This window comes from Mytilus trossulus, chromosome 9, assembly GCF_036588685.1.
Source record: "Mytilus trossulus isolate FHL-02 chromosome 9, PNRI_Mtr1.1.1.hap1, whole genome shotgun sequence".
Classification (NCBI taxonomy): domain Eukaryota; kingdom Metazoa; phylum Mollusca; class Bivalvia; order Mytilida; family Mytilidae; genus Mytilus; species Mytilus trossulus.
The window spans coordinates 28,985,963-29,007,082 of record NC_086381.1 but is presented as its reverse complement, the minus strand read 5'-3'; the positions used below and the strand labels follow the sequence as shown (position 1 = coordinate 29,007,082).

The window sequence follows — 21,120 nt, the reverse complement described above, 5'->3', positions numbered from 1 at the left end:
TCTCGTAAAAAGCTTTAGAATGAAGTATAATGTTTATCTATAATTAGAGGTTTAAGAGTCGCAGCAGTCCATTCCATTATTCAAAATATCCATTTCATTATTCAAAATTGGCTATTTCTTATAAACTTTCACGCGTATTTCGACGTTTAAGTCCTCTAATATGCGTTGCGGAACATGTTGACTATATACATATTGTTCCTCTCGTTATAAGCTTTCGAATAAGGTATAAATTTTATCTATAATTAGGGGCTTAAGGGTCGCAGCAGTCCATTCCATTATTCAAAATATCCATTTCATTATTCAAAATTGGCTATTTCTTAACTTTCACGCGTTTTTCGACATTTAAGTCCTCTAATATGCGTTGTGGAACATGTTGACTATATACATTTTGTTCCTCTTGTTAAAAGCTTTGGAATGAGGTATAAAGTTTATCTATAATTAGTGGCAAAAAGGTCGCAGCAATCCATTCCATTATTCAAAATTGGCTATTTCTTAACTTTCACGCGTATTTCGAAATTTAAGTCCTGTAATATGCGTTACGGAACATGTTGACTATATACATTTTGTTCCTCTCGTTATAAGCTTTCGAATGAGGTATAAAGTTATCTATAATTAGGGGCTAAAGGGTCGCAGCAGTCCATTCCATTATTCAAAATATCCATTTCATTATTCAAAATTGGCTATTTCTTAACTTTCACGCGTATTTCGACATTTAAGTCCTCTAATATGCGTTGCGGAATATGTTGACTATATACATTTTGTTCCTCTCGTAAAAAGCTTTAGAATGAAGTATAATGTTTATCTATAATTAGAGGTTTAAGAGTCGCAGCAGTCCATTCCATTATTCAAAATATCCATTTCATTATTCAAAATTGGCTATTTCTTATAAACTTTCACGCGTATTTCGACGTTTAAGTCCTCTAATATGCGTTGCGGAACATGTTGACTATATACATATTGTTCCTCTCGTTATAAGCTTTCGAATAAGGTATAAATTTTATCTATAATTAGGGGCTTAAGGGTCGCAGCAGTCCATTCCATTATTCAAAATATCCATTTCATTATTCAAAATTGGCTATTTCTTAACTTTCACGCGTTTTTCGACATTTAAGTCCTCTAATATGCGTTGTGGAACATGTTGACTATATACATTTTGTTCCTCTTGTTAAAAGCTTTGGAATGAGGTATAAAGTTTATCTATAATTAGTGGCAAAAAGGTCGCAGCAATCCATTCCATTATTCAAAATTGGCTATTTCTTAACTTTCACGCGTATTTCGAAATTTAAGTCCTGTAATATGCGTTACGGAACATGTTGACTATATACATTTTGTTCCTCTCGTTATAAGCTTTCGAATGAGGTATAAAGTTATCTATAATTAGGGGCTAAAGGGTCGCAGCAGTCCATTCCATTATTCAAAATATCCATTTCATTATTCAAAATTGGCTATTTCTTAACTTTCACGCGTATTTCGACATTTAAGTCCTCTAATATGCGTGGCGGAACATGTTGACTATATACATTTTGTTCCTCTCGTTATAAGCTTTCGAATTAGGTATAAATTTTATCTATAATTAAGGGCTTAAGCGTTGCAGCAGTCCATTCCATTATTCAAAATATCCATTTCATTATTCAAAATTGGCTATTTCTTAACTTTCACGCGTATTTCGACATTTAAAGTCCTGCAACATGCGTTGCGGAAAATGTTGACTATATACATTTTGTTCCTATCGTAACAAGCTTTCGAATGAGGAATCAGGTTTATCTATAATTAAGGGCTAAAGGGTCGCAGCAGTCCATTCCATTATTCAAAATATCCATTTCATTATTCAAAATTGGCTATTTCTTAATTTTCACGTGTATTTCGACATTTAAGTACTCTAATATACGTTGCAGAACATGTTGACTATATACATTGTGTTCCTCCCGAAATAAACTTTCGAATGAGGTATAAGGTTTATCTATAACAAGGGGCTAAAGGGTTGCAGCAGTTCATTCCATTTTTCAATATATCCATTTCATTATTCAAAATTGGCTATTTCTTAATTTTCACGCATATTTCGACATTTAAGTACTCTAATATACGTTGCAGAACATGTTGACTATATACATTGTGTTCCTCCCAAAATAAACTTTCGAATGAGGTATAAGGTTTATCTATAACAAGGGGCTAAAGGGTTGCAGCAGTTCATTCCATTTTTCAATATATCCATTTCATTATTCAAAATTGGCTAATTCTTAATTTTCACGCGTATTTCAACATTTAAAGTCCTGTAACATTCGTTGCAGAAAATGTTGACTATATACATTTTGTTCCTATCGTAACAAGCTTTCGAATGAGGAATCAGGTTTATCTATAATTAGGGGCTAAAGGGTCGCAGCAGTCCATTCCATTATTCAAAATATCCATTTCATTATTCAAAATTGGCTATTCCTTAATTTTCACTCGTATTTCGACATTTAAGTCCTCTAATATGCGTTGCGGATTATGTTGACTATATTCATTTTGTCCTCTTGTTATAAGCTTTCGAATGAGGTATATAAGGTTAATATATATTTAGGGGCTAAAGGGTCGCAGCAGTCCATTCCATTATTCAAAATATATATTTCAGTAATCAAAATTGGCTATTTCTTAACTTTCACGCGTATTTCGACATTTAAGTCCTGTGACATGCGTTGCGGAACATGTTGACTATATACATTTTGTTCCTCTCGTAACAAGCTTTCGAATGAGGTATAAGGTTTATCTATAATTAGGGGATAAAGGGTCGAAGCAGTCCATTCCATTATTCAAAATATCCATTTCATGATTCAAAATTGGCTATTTCTTAATTTTCACTCGTATTTCGACATCTAAGTCCTCTAATATGCGTTGCGGAAACTGTTGACTATATACATTTTGTTCCTCTCGTTATAAGCTTTCGAATGAGGTATGAAGTTTATCTATAATTAGGGGCTAAAGGGTCGCAGCAGTCCATTCCATTATTCAAAATATCCATTTCATTATTCAAAATTGGCGTTTTCCTAATTTTCACGCGTATTTCGACATTTAAGTCCTCTAATATGCGTTGCGGAATATGTTGACTATATACATTTTGTTCCTCTCGTAAAAAGCTTTAGAATGAAGTATAATGTTTATCTATAATTAGAGGTTTAAGAGTCGCAGCAGTCCATTCCATTATTCAAAATATCCATTTCATTATTCAAAATTGGCTATTTCTTATAAACTTTCACGCGTATTTCGACGTTTAAGTCCTCTAATATGCGTTGCGGAACATGTTGACTATATACATATTGTTCCTCTCGTTATAAGCTTTCGAATAAGGTATAAATTTTATCTATAATTAGGGGCTTAAGGGTCGCAGCAGTCCATTCCATTATTCAAAATATCCATTTCATTATTCAAAATTGGCTATTTCTTAACTTTCACGCGTTTTTCGACATTTAAGTCCTCTAATATGCGTTGTGGAACATGTTGACTATATACATTTTGTTCCTCTTGTTAAAAGCTTTGGAATGAGGTATAAAGTTTATCTATAATTAGTGGCAAAAAGGTCGCAGTAATCCATTCCATTATTCAAAATTGGCTATTTCTTAACTTTCACGCGTATTTCGAAATTTAAGTCCTGTAATATGCGTTACGGAACATGTTGACTATATACATTTTGTTCCTCTCGTTATAAGCTTTCGAATGAGGTATAAAGTTATCTATAATTAGGGGCTAAAGGGTCGCAGCAGTCCATTCCATTATTCAAAATATCCATTTCATTATTCAAAATTGGCTATTTCTTAACTTTCACGCGTATTTCGACATTTAAGTCCTCTAATATGCGTGGCGGAACATGTTGACTATATACATTTTGTTCCTCTTGTTATAAGCTTTCGAATGAGGTATAAAGTGTATCTATAATTAGGGGCTAAAATGTCGCAGCAGTCCATTCCATTATTCAAAATATCCATTTCATTATTCAAAATTGGCTATTTCTTTAAATTACTTTCACGCGTATTTCGACATTTAATTCCTCTAATATGCGTTGCGGAACATGTTGACTATATATATTATGTTCCTCTCGTTATAAGCTTTCGAATTGGGTATAAGGTTTATCTATAATTAGGGGATAAAAGGTCGCGGCAGTCCATTCCATTATTCAAAATATCCATTTCATTATTCAAAATTGGCTATTTCTTAACTTTCACGCGTATTTCGACATTTAAGTCCTGTAATATGCGTTGCGGAACATGTTGACTATATACATTTTGTTCCTCTCGTTATAAGCTTTCGAATGAGGTATAAAGTTTATCTATAATTAGGGGCTAAAGGGTCGCAGCAGTCCATTCCATTATTCAAATTATCCATTTCATTATTTAAAATTGGCTTTTTCTTAACTTTCACGCGTATTTCGACATTAAAGTCTTGTAATATGCGTTGCGGAACTTGTTGACTATATACATTTTGTTCCTCTTGTTATAAGCTTTCGAATGAGGTATAAAGTTTATCTATAATTAGGGGCTAAAGGGTCGCAGCAGTCCATTCCATTATTCAAAATATCCATTTAATTATTCAAAATTGGCGATTTCCGAATTTTCACGCGTATTTCGACATTTAAGTCCTCTAATATGCGTGGCGGAACATGTTGACTATATACATTTTGTTCCTCTCGTTATAAGCTTTCGAATTAGGTATAAATTTTATCTATAATTAGGGGCTTAAGCGTCGCAGCAGTCCATTCCATTATTCAAAATATCCATTTCATTATTCAAAATTGGCTATTTCTTAACTTTCACGCGTATTTCGACATTTAAGTCCTGTAATATGCGTTGCGGAACATGTTGACTATATACATTTTGTTCCTCTCGTTATAAGCTTTCGAATGAGGTATAAAGGTTATCTATAATTAGGGGCTAAAGGGTCGCAGCAGTCCATTCCATTATTCAAAATATCCATTTCATTATTCAAATTTGACTATTTCTTAATTTTCATGCGTATTTCGACATTTAAGTCCTCTAATATGCGTTGCGGAACATGTTGACTATATACATTTTGTTCCTCTCGTTATAAGCTTTCGAATGAGGTATGAAGTTTATCTATAATTAGGAGCTAAAGGGTCGCAGCAGTCCATTCCATTATTCAAAATATCCATTTCATTATTCAAAATTGGCGATTTCCTAATTTTCACGCGTATTTCGACATTTAAGTCCTCTAATATGCGTTGCGGAATATGTTGACTATATACATTTTGTTCCTCTCGTAATAAGCTTTGGAATGAGGTATAATGTTTATCTATAATTAGAGGCTTAAGAGTCGCAGCAGACCATTCCATTATTCAAAATATCCATTTCATTATTCAAAATTGGCTATTTCTTAACTTTCACGCGTATTTCGACATTTAAGTCCTGTAATATGCGTTGCGGAACTTGTTGACTATATACATTTTGTTCCTCTCGTTATAAGCTTTCGAATGAGGTATAAAGTTTATCTATAATAAGGGGCTAAAGGGTCGCAGCAGTCCATTCCATTATTCAAATTATCCATTAAATTGTTCAAAATTGGCTTTTTCTTAACTTTCACGCGTATTTCGATATTTAAGTCCTGTAATATGCGTTGCGGAACTTGTTGACTATATACATTTTGTTCCTCTTGTTATAAGCTTTCGAATGAGGTATAAAGTTTATCTATAATTAGGGGCTTAAGCGTCGCAGCAGTCCATTCCATTATTCAAAATATCCATTTCATTATTCAAAATTGGCTATTTCTTAACTTTCACGCGTATTTCGACATTTAAGTCCTCTAATATGCGTTGCGGAACATGTTGACTATATACATTTTGTTCATCTTGTTATCAGCTTTGGAATGAGGTATAAAGTTTATCTATAATTAGGGGCTAAAGGGTCGCAGCAGTCCATTCCATTATTCAAAATATCCATTTAATTATTCAAAATTGGCGATTTCCGAATTTTCACGCGTATTTCGACATTTAAGTCCTCTAATATGCGTGGCGGAACATGTTGACTATATACATTTTGTTCCTCTCGTTATAAGCTTTCGAATTAGGTATAAATTTTATCTATAATTAGGGGCTTAAGCGTCGCAGCAGTCCATTTCATTGTTCAAAACATCCATTTCATTATTCAAAATTGGCTATTTCTTAACTTTCACGCGTATTTCGACATTTAAGTCCTGTAATATGCGTTGCGGAACATGTTGACCATATACATTATGTTCCTCTCGTTATGAGCATTCGAATTGGGTATAAGGTTTATCTATAATTAGGGGCAAAAAGGTCGCAGCAATCCATTCCAGTATTCAAAATATCCATTTCATTATTCAAAATTGGCTATTTCTTAACTTTCACGCGTATTTCGACATTTAAGTCCTGTAATATGCGTTGCGGAACATGTTGACTATATACATTTTGTTCCTCTCGTTATAAGCTTTCGAATGAGGTATAAAGGTTATCTATAATTAGGGGCTAAAGGGTCGCAGCAGTCCATTCCATTATTCAAAATATCCATTTCATTATTCAAATTTGACTATTTCTTAATTTTCATGCGTATTTCGACATTTAAGTCCTCTAATATGCGTTGCGGAACATGTTGACTATATACATTTTGTTCCTCTCGTTATAAGCTTTCGAATGAGGTATGAAGTTTATCTATAATTAGGAGCTAAAGGGTCGCAGCAGTCCATTCCATTATTCAAAATATCCATTTCATTATTCAAAATTGGCGATTTCCTAATTTTCACGCGTATTTCGACATTTAAGTCCGCTAATATGCGTTGCGGAATATGTTGACTATATACATTTTGTTCCTCTCGTAATAAGCTTTAGAATGAGGTATAATGTTTATCTATAATTAGAGGCTTAAGAGTCGCAGCAGTCCATTCCATTATTCAAAATATCCATTTCATTATTCAAAATCGGCTATTTCTTAATTTTCACGCGTATTTCGACATTTAAGTACTCTAATATACGTTGCAGAACATGTTGACTATATACATTGTGTTCCTCCCGAAATAAACTTTCGAATGAGGTACAGCTACTAAACCACTCAAGTTCCCCCTTTTTCCGTTTTCGCTCCGTTTTTCATTCGTTCCGTTTACGTGTATTGTTCATTCCGTTTCCGTGTCATTCATTTCATTCATTTCGTTCATTTCGTTTTAGTTCATTCCGTGTTACATTCCGTGTTCCATTCCGTTTATACACGATATAGAATGATATCAATCGTGTTGTTCGGTAAACGCGTGAAGCTAATCATTTCGTTTTAGAACGTTTACAGCGTGTGTGAACGATTATATCATTCTAAAGCGAAATATAATTTGGTTCGTTTCACAGTCAAATTTCGTATTTTATAATCACATCATCACATGTATTTTCTTCTTCAACAGAACCGACGACCACCACAACGTCTTTATTCATTTTAAATGAAGCCATTTCTGTAACAATATGATTATTTAGTTCAACTAAAAACGACTGCACACAATCTCTTTGGAGCACTAGCTTTTGTAAAATATAATACTTATAACTTGAATATTTAAATACTAAACAAAATAAAAGTTTGCATGGAAAGAATTGGTGTTCATTCTGATATCCTAAACAATGTATTGTTGTAGCTTCTGATGAAATTAAAATGAATTGTCAAGGATGTATAATAAACTGTGGACACTTGTCTATATCTATAGGTCAAATTTGTCGTATAGATTTCTATTTTAACGTGAATTGTTGAATTGTTGTCTCTGCATGGAACGTTACACAGTATATTTTCATAAGATTTTTGCACATATTCATGTCAATAGGTACAATGTAGCAATGTAATATTTGTCACTGGGTATTCAGATAACACCGTTAAGGATGATGATTAATTTATATTTGATGTCCAGTGGCAAATATATATGTAAATCAACGCGAAAAAAGGTCGATGGGTTATAAATATGACTTCTACTTCTAAAGGTTCACAGGAAAACAGTCCACAAAAAGTCATACCAGTCATTTTTGTATTTTTAATTATGATCAAACCCATGATTCGTAAATGAATACAAAAAAAAAATTACACGATCACAATGTAGCAGTCGCCAATTAATCACACTGGTAACTCCTGACATTATAACGCAAACATGTTACGTAAATTATTTGAAAACACATATAAACTTAATATACTTGCTTCCGTATAGGTTCTTAAACATTTTCTCCAGGTTTTCGTTAATTGCGGAAAAATATGTTTAGCAAAAAAAAAAAACATGTATTTTATATTCTAATTGCAAAATTATGTGTGTTATCTTTCTATATAATTATAAAAAAACTAATCTCAAATGTATGTCCATTGTTCAATTCATACTTTAGACTACAGTATACTTTTCTGATAAAGATTTCAGTAGTTTGAACAAAAACAAAAACTCGATTTCTCTTTACTGTGTTTTTTGTCTCTCTCTCATGACCTTATCTAGCTCTTCCCATACGATTTATTATTGAAAATGTTATCACTATCCTCAAAGGTATATGTCACGAAAACACAAAAATATAAAGAACGTGAAAGAAAAAAATCTAAGAACGTGTCTAGAATGAGGATGGGATTATAATTAAAGATTGGACAACGAAATTTCAACAGTGATAATGATGGTCACTGGCTCAGGTCTGAATAGACCGTTTATTAAAATAAAATGATGTGAAATTTGGTAAAACTTTTTGGTTCACAGTATAGCCATTAAAACTTGTTGAGACATGGAAATATCTCGAGGGAAATATTATATATTTCACTTCCATATTGAGATTAAATGTATTCACTGGTTCCTTTTTTTTTTTTAGTAAAAAGGATGTTTTAAAATATATTTATCTTAAAGTGTATTATGAACATGGCTTATTGGATACGCCGAGTTTTAGCTATGGTTGTCTAACTAATATACCAAAAAAACGAATGTACAAAATTGCAGTGTGTTAGTTTGTTTATTTTTCTTTCTATTTTAAATGAAGTAAATGCTAAATAAAATGTATCTACGATTGCTTAAAAAATAGGGACAATATTTCAGTAAGTCTGTGTTTCGTTAAATAAACAAGGTAGACCATTTTTTTAATTCAGTTACTGTTATCTTACTGTTATAGGAAAGTGTTTTTTATTTACATATTATAAATATCATGCATATTATGAAACAAGTATATGCAGCATTGTGTTTGGGTTTAGTGGACTATTAAAAATAAAATATTTCTGTAAGGCTAAAATTACTTAACATGGCTATGACAACATTTTATTGCAACAGTTGTGTAATAATTAAAGTGGTGACAACGCTTTCGAGGTTAGAATGCATTTTTGAATCAATCTAAATAACCAGCGGGCGAACTCTGCAGGACATCTTTAGAGAAATTGCCAGACATTTCACACTTAGTTGTTTAACAGATAATTATTCTACCGCCAATTATCTTAAATTTCTTTTATCAAATGGATCTTTTATTTTTGTTATTTTTAGCAAATGAGACTGATAAAGATAAATGCATATATACAGATTTTGATTTTTTTTTTGGTGTTCAAAATGTTGTTCAGTAATATGATTCAGTATTTTGATATACAAAATGTTCAAGCTTTCATCTAATCTGACAATAACAGTGTAGTTATAACGTGATACTCGTGCAGCGCACTTTTTTAATCCATGCGTCGTTCGGTCACGAGTTGTCTTATTTTTCATATTCAAATACGGCGATTAGTTATACTATAAATATATATAAATAAGAAAATGTTAATTTCTGTGTCATTTGGTGTCTTGTGGAGCTCTGAGAATCATCTTACTGGGAATCATACCACATCTTCTTTTTTTATATATGCATGATATGTGTTGTGTAAACAAAAGCATAAACCAGAACAAGTTGTCGATTTATTCACTGACAGTTGCTTTTTCAGTTACTGAAACCTTTACTATTACCGTAATTTGACGCTTAAAATTAATTTGAATACGCATAGCATACGTGTAGATACATGTATGTAAGGGCTGTATAGCCAGTCAAGTTCGTTAATAAACTTCAATCATCATTAATGGTTGGGGTTTTTTTTTGTGGGAGGGAGGGGCGGGAATTATAGCTTATGATGATGTTTCTAGAAATATTTAGATCTTCTTACAAATTCCCATAAACCAGAAATTGGTATTCAGCCCTAATCGTTGCCGATGAAATATTTTAGGAAACCATGCATAATGTAGTGTAGATATTTCAGCTTTGTCTTTAAATTCTCAATAAAAACGTACCTACAAATAATGAATCAATACTGTTTGAAACAAGGAACTGGTATAAAAAATAGGGTTTTTTTTACCTTTTCTAATCAATTGTACTCATGACTTACAGCAATATGAAATTTAGGACAAAAAGTCATATTTAGTCTAAAGTGCACAGTGTATTTAGAGTTTTGAATTTTCGTTTATTCATATATCATATATTATATAAGTAATATTAAGATTAAACCAGGATAACAAAAATCGCAATGATCTTCTAAAATTCAAACTGACCATTATTCCGTGCGTTCATCGTGTATCGTGCGTGTTGCGTGCGTGCATCGTGCGTGTATCGTGCGTGTTGCGTGCGTGCATCGTGCGTGTATCGTGCGTGTGCCAATCGTGCGTTCATCATTCATCGTTCCGTGTATTTTCCGTGTAACGTGCGTGCATCGTGTATTCTTAATCGTGTATCGTGCGTGTATCGTGCGCTCATCAATCATTCGTTCTAATCGTGTATCGTGCGTGTATCGTGCGTTCATCAATCATTCATTCTTAACCGTGTATCGTGCATTCGTCAATCGTGTATAATTGTGTATATCAGATAACGTGCATTTGTCAAACGTTCATCTCTAATTTTGTAACGGTCATAGTAGGTTATAGAGCTCATCAAAGCTTATCTTTTTTCTCACGGTTACAGTATATATATTTGTTCCAACTTAAAATAAAACTTACAGTCATACTTACTTTCTTGTGAACACTTAATTAACATCATCGTTCATACAGGTTCATGACTTTTTGTGTAAATATTTTATCAACTGTAAATATTTTGTGGTTATTCAGTGAATCTTGGCTGGGTCTACACTTAGAGTTAAAATTGTAATTTCTATTCCACTGAGCGAAATGGACTTAAGACGATATACTGTTGGCCAACTGTTATTTGTTAAAAATATTCTGGCTATTAAAAACAAAAGTGCTTTTGCAAAATTTAGATGTGGGCTAGCTCCACTAAAAAAATGACACTGGAAAGTATGAAAAAAAAGAAGTCCACGAAATGACATGTGTTGTCGCTCTACTATTGAAGATGAACTTCATGTCATTCTAAAATGCCCATTATATGTAATTTTAAGACAAATATTATACATTTTAATGAACATTTTAACCTATCATTATCAGATGGCGAAAGTTTTATATTTTTATTTAATAACGGCAATGTTGCTGGTTTAGTCGCCAAAACACCAACAATATTTTATTTAAAAGAAACTACAGAAATCCTTGGTTGAACTATGCTAGATTATAATTCTTCGCTTATTTGGCCAATTCATATGCTACTAAGATATTTTCAAATATTTAAGTTTTGATAAATACCATTATAAATATTTTGTCTTAGTTTCTGATGGTCACATGTACGTAATGTTATTTCATTGAGAAAATACAATATACAAGATTGTCGGGTAAATGTGGATTGCGGATTAAAATGTTAAATGTCAAACTTGAATTAACAAATTAAACTGAGGTGAATTAACACGAATATGTATATCCTCTTCAACAGTGTTTGAAATCTCTATTCTGAATTTCATTTAAACTAAGCTAAATATGTTTTGTGGAAAATTGAATATAAATAAACATTATATGAAGACATCATTTAATTTTTAATTAAACAAATATAAAACACTGGACACTTTTAATTTGCAAAACACTCATTTGCAAATCCGCCGCCGCCTCAAATAAGAGCTACAGTATCATGTATATAGCCAAAATGTGCGGAATTACATGGGATTCAACAATTTCATTGGTTTTGTACTGTTACTATTATATTTATTTTGCTATTTGATTTATAAAAACATGGGATTTTCAATATCCCATGGGACAGGGCAATATCCCATGGGATTTACCATTATCCCATGGGATTTTGGTTAAATCCCATGGGATTTTTTTTGGTCCCATGGGATTATTGTAGTCCCATGGGATATTTCTTGTCCCATGGGACAAAAAAAATCCCATGGGACTATAATTATCCCATGGGATTTTAAATATCCCATGGGACAAATTAAAATCCTATGGGATTTTAATTATAAATATATAGATAAAAATATACAGTAATGTGTATGTTACAATATATTCTATTTTGGTAGTAAATTGTTATAAGATGAATCTTTTAAATTGAATATATCTTTTTTTCTTTGAAAATGTTAATTCAACATATTGTTCTATAACTGTTCAAAACTTAACTTTTGAACAACAAAGCAGATATTGTAAGTATCAATATATGTTTATTTATGAATTATAGAATACTTTTTCGAAACACAATTATTTACCATTTGAAATCAGTGAAAAACTCTATTATTGGCTAAACATACTAGTAGCTATTTAAGTAAATGTATTTTTTTCACAATATCCCTCCACACAAAACATTAATAGTTTCTTATCATCAAGCACTGTGTGTTTGTATAGTCCACTTTTTGGTCATTCAGCAAAGAACATTGACATTATTGTGGTTTCAAGATCGTTTGGTATTTTAAAGAACTCTAAATCATTGACTGCTTGATGAAATTAATAACTGATCCAACATTGTCTTTGAATGTATTCTGGTCTTGTTTCTATGTTTTCTTCATTTATTCTAGGTGATGCATTTCAATCCTTCTGAAAAAGAACCAACAAAAATTGAAGTTATTGATTATACAAAATTGTTAGCATTCATGTAGTGTTCTTTAATATGATTTTCAATAAAAATAGTTATGCGGTATGGATTTTACTGATTGTTAAAGGTTGTCCAGTGTCATCATGGTCATCAGTTGCTAACCGCCTACTTCCTTTGGTCTCTGATGGAGAGTTGTCAAATTATCAATATACCACATCTTCCTATTCTAATACTATATAAAAATCAATTATTTTATTCTTCTTTATAACATTTGGGTATTTTCCCAAGCTATATATAAAAAGGTCAATGTTAAAACTTTAGACAATTATGATACCATTCCATTATTCATAAAAATTCGCAATATATTTTACAAAACGCAATTTTACAAAACGCAGACAAAAGAAATAACATTTCCTGAAGCTTTTGAAGTTCTGACAGTTCAACTTTATTTCAATAAAAAAAAAAATAGAACTCTTTGGAATATTGGAAATTATAACATTTCTACAAAAAATTGATATTGTTTTATCCTTATTTTTTGTGTTGTTGGCTTGCTGTCTCATTTTTATATACAGTTATACATACATCAATAATCTTCCTCTTTATTAAAATTAAAAATGAGATATTTTTGATATCCCAAAACATAATAGATCTATTGAATAACTTATTGCCAAGTTCACAAACACCAATGTGGTTGATATTAATTTTAAGAATGTATATTAATGTTCCAGACCATATCAGTATTTGGACCGTATGTTTACAGTCTGGAACATATAAGTCTGAAGTATACTCTTACAGTCCGACCATATGCATACAGTATGACAGTCAGACCATTTGAGAATACTTGTACTGTCTAGTACTAGATGGACCAAACATGTGTTTTTATTTCAATTTTAACTTAATACAAATTTAACTTTTTGTATTAATCTATTAAAAGGTTTCAGTTATATTGATCTGTAATGTAAATTTGTTTCTAATAAACTTGACCAACTTCTTAAAATTGGGCAGATTGTACGTGTACAGTACAAATACTCATATGTTCTGGAATATAAACACGGTTAACGAGCATTTGACAGGATGTCATGCTAAAATCCCATTACTATAAGTACTAAATTTTGAGTATTTTACATGTAAATCCACAAGTAACTTACTGAAATTCATGACAATCACTCACCAATATTTAAAGAGAATACAATTTAGAGGAAAGACTGGACAGATGAATGCACAAACACTACCATGACTATTAAGGAGGCTCACGGGTATAAGATTTTCAGAAAAAAATTAAACACTTATTTTTCATTACCATGATTACAAATTTTATCAGTTACCTTTAGTAGAATTTTGTTACTTTATCATATGGTACAAAAATAATTCAAAACAAGAATGTGTCCAAAGTACACGAATGCCCCACTCGCACTTTCAGTTTCCATGTTCAATGAACCATGAAATTGGATAAAAAATATAATTAGGCATTGAAATTAGAAAGATAATATCATAAGGAACATGTGTACTAAGTTTCAAGTTGATTGGACTTCAACTTCATTAAAAACTACCTTGACCAAAAACTTTAACCTGAAACATGCACTTTCATTTTCTTTGTTCAGTGGACCGTGAAATTGGGGTCAAAAGTTTGATTTGGTTTTAAATTTAGAAAGATTATATCATAAGGAACATGTGTACTAAGTTTCAAGTTGATTGGACTTCAACTTCATCAAAAACTACCTTGACCAAAAACTTTAACCTGAAGCGGGACAGACGGACGAACGGATGGATGAACGAACAGACAGACGAACGAACGGACAGAGGGACAAACAGATGCACAGACCAGAAAACATAATGCCCCTCTACTATCGTAGGTTGGGCATAAAAATCAATTCATGTTGGCCCAAGGTGACTTTTAAATTTCTAGATCTCATTGAAAAAGCTTCAAGTTATCTCCCTTTGGTGTAAAAATGCCATTTTTTGGGCATTAAAATTGAAATATCTTTTATAACTCATCGAAGGCAGATTGTGATCGAGAGAACAGTGACCCCATTTTAAGTTTAAGATAAGTTCTTTTTAGATAGAAAAATATAGCGAAATCCTATATTAAATAAAGAAAAATATAGCGAAATCCTATATTAAATAAAGAAAAATATAGCGAAATCCTATATTAAATTAAAAAAAATGGTTAAGACCAGCGAGCCCCAAAAAAACAGAACAGAATTAAAACTTACCGAAAACAAGATGTCTTTACATTTATCCTTTGTAGCAGGAAAATTGAAAAGATTTTTTTTTTCTTTCACTGCTGTCCATGATATAAACTTTAAATTCATTCATGCAAAATATGAAAATCTGCAAAAGTAGGACCTTGAACTTTGAAGCTTATCCACATTTTGACTTTTAACTGCATATTTATTCTTTTCATCTTGCTGACAACCTAAACATAAAAAAATGATAAAAACATAATTCTAGATTAACTTTGTCATGTTTGTTTTTATTTTTGTTGGTACAAACAATTTTTTCCAACTTAAAACTAAAACATCATCACAAAAAAGAAGGTCATACTAACCTCCAAAATATTAAAGCAAACCAAAATTATTACTTGATTAAGATCTTGTCATAAATTAATAGCATCAATACTTTAATTTTTGAAGACCATATATGTCTATTGCATACTTATATTCCTTTGTACAGGAGTATGCATATTAAGATTGAATTCAAGGACTTTAATGTTAAATTAGCATGATTAATTTTAGTTTCTCAGCTCCATGTGTAAATTTTGAGAGAATGTTGCAATACTGTATATTCTGATATTCAGAACTTATTTATGTTATTGTGAGGTTTTTATTAGCAACTGAAAGCTGTATCTCATTCTCAATATGATTTTCAATAAAAATAGTTATGCGGTATGGATTTTACTGATTGTTAAAGGTTGTCCAGTGTCATCATGGTCATCAGTTGCTAACCGCCTACTTCCTTTGGTCTCTGATGGAGAGTTGTCAAATTATCAATATACCACATCTTCCTATTCTAATACTATATAAAAATCAATTATTTTATTCTTCTTTATAACATTTGGGTATTTTCCCAAGCTATATATAAAAAGGTCAATGTTAAAACTTTAGACAATTATGATACCATTCCATTATTCATAAAAATTCGCAATATATTTTACAAAACGCAATTTTACAAAACGCAGACAAAAGAAATAACATTTCCTGAAGCTTTTGAAGTTCTGACAGTTCAACTTTATTTCAATAAAAAAAAAAATAGAACTCTTTGGAATATTGGAAATTATAACATTTCTACAAAAAATTGATATTGTTTTATCCTTATTTTTTGTGTTGTTGGCTTGCTGTCTCATTTTTATATACAGTTATACATACATCAATAATCTTCCTCTTTATTAAAATTAAAAATGAGATATTTTTGATATCCCAAAACATAATAGATCTATTGAATAACTTATTGCCAAGTTCACAAACACCAATGTGGTTGATATTAATTTTAAGAATGTATATTAATGTTCCAGACCATATCAGTATTTGGACCGTATGTTTACAGTCTGGAACATATAAGTCTGAAGTATACTCTTACAGTCCGACCATATGCATACAGTATGACAGTCAGACCATTTGAGAATACTTGTACTGTCTAGTACTAGATGGACCAAACATGTGTTTTTATTTCAATTTTAACTTAATACAAATTTAACTTTTTGTATTAATCTATTAAAAGGTTTCAGTTATATTGATCTGTAATGTAAATTTGTTTCTAATAAACTTGACCAACTTCTTAAAATTGGGCAGATTGTACGTGTACAGTACAAATACTCATATGTTCTGGAATATAAACACGGTTAACGAGCATTTGACAGGATGTCATGCTAAAATCCCATTACTATAAGTACTAAATTTTGAGTATTTTACATGTAAATCCACAAGTAACTTACTGAAATTCATGACAATCACTCACCAATATTTAAAGAGAATACAATTTAGAGGAAAGACTGGACAGATGAATGCACAAACACTACCATGACTATTAAGGAGGCTCACGGGTATAAGATTTTCAGAAAAAAATTAAACACTTATTTTTCATTACCATGATTACAAATTTTATCAGTTACCTTTAGTAGAATTTTGTTACTTTATCATATGGTACAAAAATAATTCAAAACAAGAATGTGTCCAAAGTACACGAATGCCCCACTCGCACTTTCAGTTTCCATGTTCAATGAACCATGAAATTGGATAAAAAATATAATTAGGCATTGAAATTAGAAAGATAATATCATAAGGAACATGTGTACTAAGTTTCAAGTTGATTGGACTTCAACTTCATTAAAAACTACCTTGACCAAAAACTTTAACCTGAAACATGCACTTTCATTTTCTTTGTTCAGTGGACCGTGAAATTGGGGTCAAAAGTTTGATTTGGTTTTAAATTTAGAAAGATTATATCATAAGGAACATGTGTACTAAGTTTCAAGTTGATTGGACTTCAACTTCATCAAAAACTACCTTGACCAAAAACTTTAACCTGAAGCGGGACAGACGGACGAACGGATGGATGAACGAACAGACAGACGAACGAACGGACAGAGGGACAAACAGATGCACAGACCAGAAAACATAATGCCCCTCTACTATCGTAGGTTGGGCATAAAAATCAATTCATGTTGGCCCAAGGTGACTTTTAAATTTCTAGATCTCATTGAAAAAGCTTCAAGTTATCTCCCTTTGGTGTAAAAATGCCATTTTTTGGGCATTAAAATTGAAATATCTTTTATAACTCATCGAAGGCAGATTGTGATCGAGAGAACAGTGACCCCATTTTAAGTTTAAGATAAGTTCTTTTTAGATAGAAAAATATAGCGAAATCCTATATTAAATAAAGAAAAATATAGCGAAATCCTATATTAAATAAAGAAAAATATAGCGAAATCCTATATTAAATTAAAAAAAAATGGTTAAGACCAGCGAGCCCCAAAAAAACAGAACAGAATTAAAACTTACCGAAAACAAGATGTCTTTACATTTATCCTTTGTAGCAGGAAAATTGAAAAGATTTTTTTTTTCTTTCACTGCTGTCCATGATATAAACTTTAAATTCATTCATGCAAAATATGAAAATCTGCAAAAGTAGGACCTTGAACTTTGAAGCTTATCCACATTTTGACTTTTAACTGCATATTTATTCTTTTCATCTTGCTGACAACCTAAACATAAAAAAATGATAAAAACATAATTCTAGATTAACTTTGTCATGTTTGTTTTTATTTTTGTTGGTACAAACAATTTTTTCCAACTTAAAACTAAAACATCATCACAAAAAAGAAGGTCATACTAACCTCCAAAATATTAAAGCAAACCAAAATTATTACTTGATTAAGATCTTGTCATAAATTAATAGCATCAATACTTTAATTTTTGAAGACCATATATGTCTATTGCATACTTATATTCCTTTGTACAGGAGTATGCATATTAAGATTGAATTCAAGGACTTTAATGTTAAATTAGCATGATTAATTTTAGTTTCTCAGCTCCATGTGTAAATTTTGAGAGAATGTTGCAATACTGTATATTCTGATATTCAGAACTTATTTATGTTATTGTGAGGTTTTTATTAGCAACTGAAAGCTGTATCTCATTCTCATTTTTGATTTATTTATGAGCTGAAGACCAGTGCCGAAATTTTCTCACTGCATTGAAGACACATAGGTGACCTTTGATCGTTGTGTGCTCTTTGGTTGGGTTGTTGTCTCTTTGACAAAGTCCCAGTTTCAACTTCCCATTTTATAACATGTATGCATATTTTTCTTAATTAAAATAATCAATCACTGAACTTTGTTTATTATCATGATTATTGAAAGTAAGCAAAAATAAATGCACACAAAATTTAACATTGTTATTAAAGGCTTTTAAAAAAATTCAAAACAGTTGTCTACCATATCTACACCATTAATTTCCTTGTTTGATTTATTTCATATTTTAAAGCCTTTATAGCTAGCTAGATAGTATGCCTAGGCGGATCCAGTCATTTTAAAAAGAGGGTTCCCAACCCAAGACAGAAGGATGGGGAGGGGGGGTTGTTGTTCCAACTATATTTTCCCATTCAAATGCATTTACTGTCCTAAAAAAAGGGGGGTTCCAAGTTGAACTTTCCACCCTGGAATCCTTCCCCTGGATCTGCCATTGGTATGGCTTTTGCTCATAGTTGAATTCATATTGTTACCTATACCTTACTTGTGCATCATTTGGTCTCTGTTGGGGATAGGCCTACTAAAGAAGGTTCCACTTGCAATATGACAGATTATGAGTCTATTTCTCCAAATATGTAGATGAAAGACATGCATAATAAAAACCAAAATTATGTTCAAACAAGAAGTAATTGTAACAGGATGTTGTTACAAAATCTCCCAAACAAAGCTTCCATAACTCGCCATTCCTATGGTCCCATATTCATTTGATTTGTTTTGCTGTCTCATACAAGATTATATATGGTTTAGGAGTGGGGATCAGGGATCCAGAAATTTTTCCACCTTACGACTGAGGATCTCAATGGTTTAAAAGTTTTTCAAACATCTGGCGGTGGGGTTGACCCCCATGAACACTCCCTATATTTCATTTGATATGTTTTATTGTTACATACAAGAATATACATGGTTTAGGATGGGGATCTTGACCGTATACAAGTTTTCAAAAAAGAGCGGGTTGGGTGACCCCCTCAGGACTTCCTTTTATTTCATTTCATTTATTTTTACTGTCCCCTACAAGAATATATTTGGTTTAGGGGTGGGGATCTGGGTCACTCACAAGCACATTCATAAATTGAACGGGGTAGGGTAAACCCCCCCCCCCCCCTCATTCAATTTAATTTCATTTAATTAGTTTTATTGTCCCATACAAGAATATACATGGTATAGGGGTGGGCATCTGGACTGTTAACATGATAATAACACATTCTCAGATTGAACAGGGTGGGGTGACCCCCAGGGACTTCCCTTTAATTTTAATTGATTTGTTTTATCGTCCCATTCAAGAATATGTATGGTTTAGGGGTGGAGATCTGGACCGTTTACAAAATAATAGCATATTCTCAAATCAGAGGGGCATGGATAACCCCCAGGGACTCACGCTATATTTCATGTGATTTGTTTTATTGTGCCAGCATCATTTCTGTAGACTATGACGTGTGTTTAAATTATCTCTTACAGTTTACAAGTTATATCATGACGTATATATATTCATTTGAAAGTTTTAGTAAATAAAATCCCATTGGGTTCTTTAGTATTTAAAACTCCTCCCTTCTTTCTTACCCCCAATAAAAAGGGGATAAATAACTTCTAAATATTTTTTTCTAATAAAATAAAGTTGACTACCATACTTGTGTTCTTGCTTACCTAGTTCACACAAAGGACCTGTAAAGTTTTGTGGACATGCGCAGTAGTCAGGTCCTCTACATGAGCCTCCATTTAAACATTCACTTTTACACACAGCTGAAAAATATAAAGTTTTTATATTACAAAATGTATACTATTTTGGGATTTCGTGTTTTTCGGGAGTGCAGGATCAGGACCCCTCCTTCACTCCCTCTTGGTTGTGAATATATTTTTCGCACAAAAAAGCGGGCCCTGAACTCCTTATCAGCCCCCCCCCCCCCCCCTCCTTTCCTCATTTCAATCACCCTGATATAAATTTAGTTTTATCGCTTACAATAGGAATGGTTTAAATGTTTTTATACTATTGACAGAACGTCTAGTGCCTGTGTTACTAATTTGGGAAGCTTTTCAAATTCACAGCATGTCGGTGGCTGTGTTCAAAGTGCTGGGTTTTCATCACCCTGCTCGTTGTTTGCGGACTAACGATTTAGGCCTGTGGTTGATAATAGTGTGCGTGCATTAATTTTCTATACCTTCTTAATCAATATTTTCAAATACTGACGGCAAGTGTTGCATTGTATCAATGTCTTATTTGAGACCAACGTGCTATTTTATACTTGTGCGATCAAGAATGCAGGGGAAAGAAACTTGTCAATTGTGTTTATTTTTAAGCCAAAATAAAATGAGCCGCCGTAAAAATATTAACCTTGAGTAATGATCGGTAATCATAAAACTGATGCAAGAGGCTTTCTGCGTGGTACAGGCTGACTACTTATACGTGTGTTTGTCTCAAAACAACTCGGCAGTATCAAATAACAGTTGAAGTAAGGATCGTCTCGGGGTTGGTGTTGGGGAGGGGGGGGGGTCTTGTTTACTTATTTATCTGTCTTCTTTTATTAGCTATATTTTTAATAACTTACACTTT

General features: G+C 32.0%; 1 long non-coding RNA gene across 1 annotated transcript; it reads right to left on the bottom strand.

Annotated features, from left to right (window-relative positions):
* Positions 1–16,511: 16,511 nt before the first annotated feature.
* LOC134685512 (uncharacterized) lies at positions 16,512–20,809 on the bottom strand. The gene is made up of 3 exons (XR_010101303.1): positions 20,729–20,809; positions 20,217–20,312; positions 16,512–18,029 (listed from the first exon to the last, which is right to left on the bottom strand). It is a non-coding gene; the product is annotated as an uncharacterized LOC134685512 (long non-coding RNA).
* Positions 20,810–21,120: the final 311 nt, after the last annotated feature.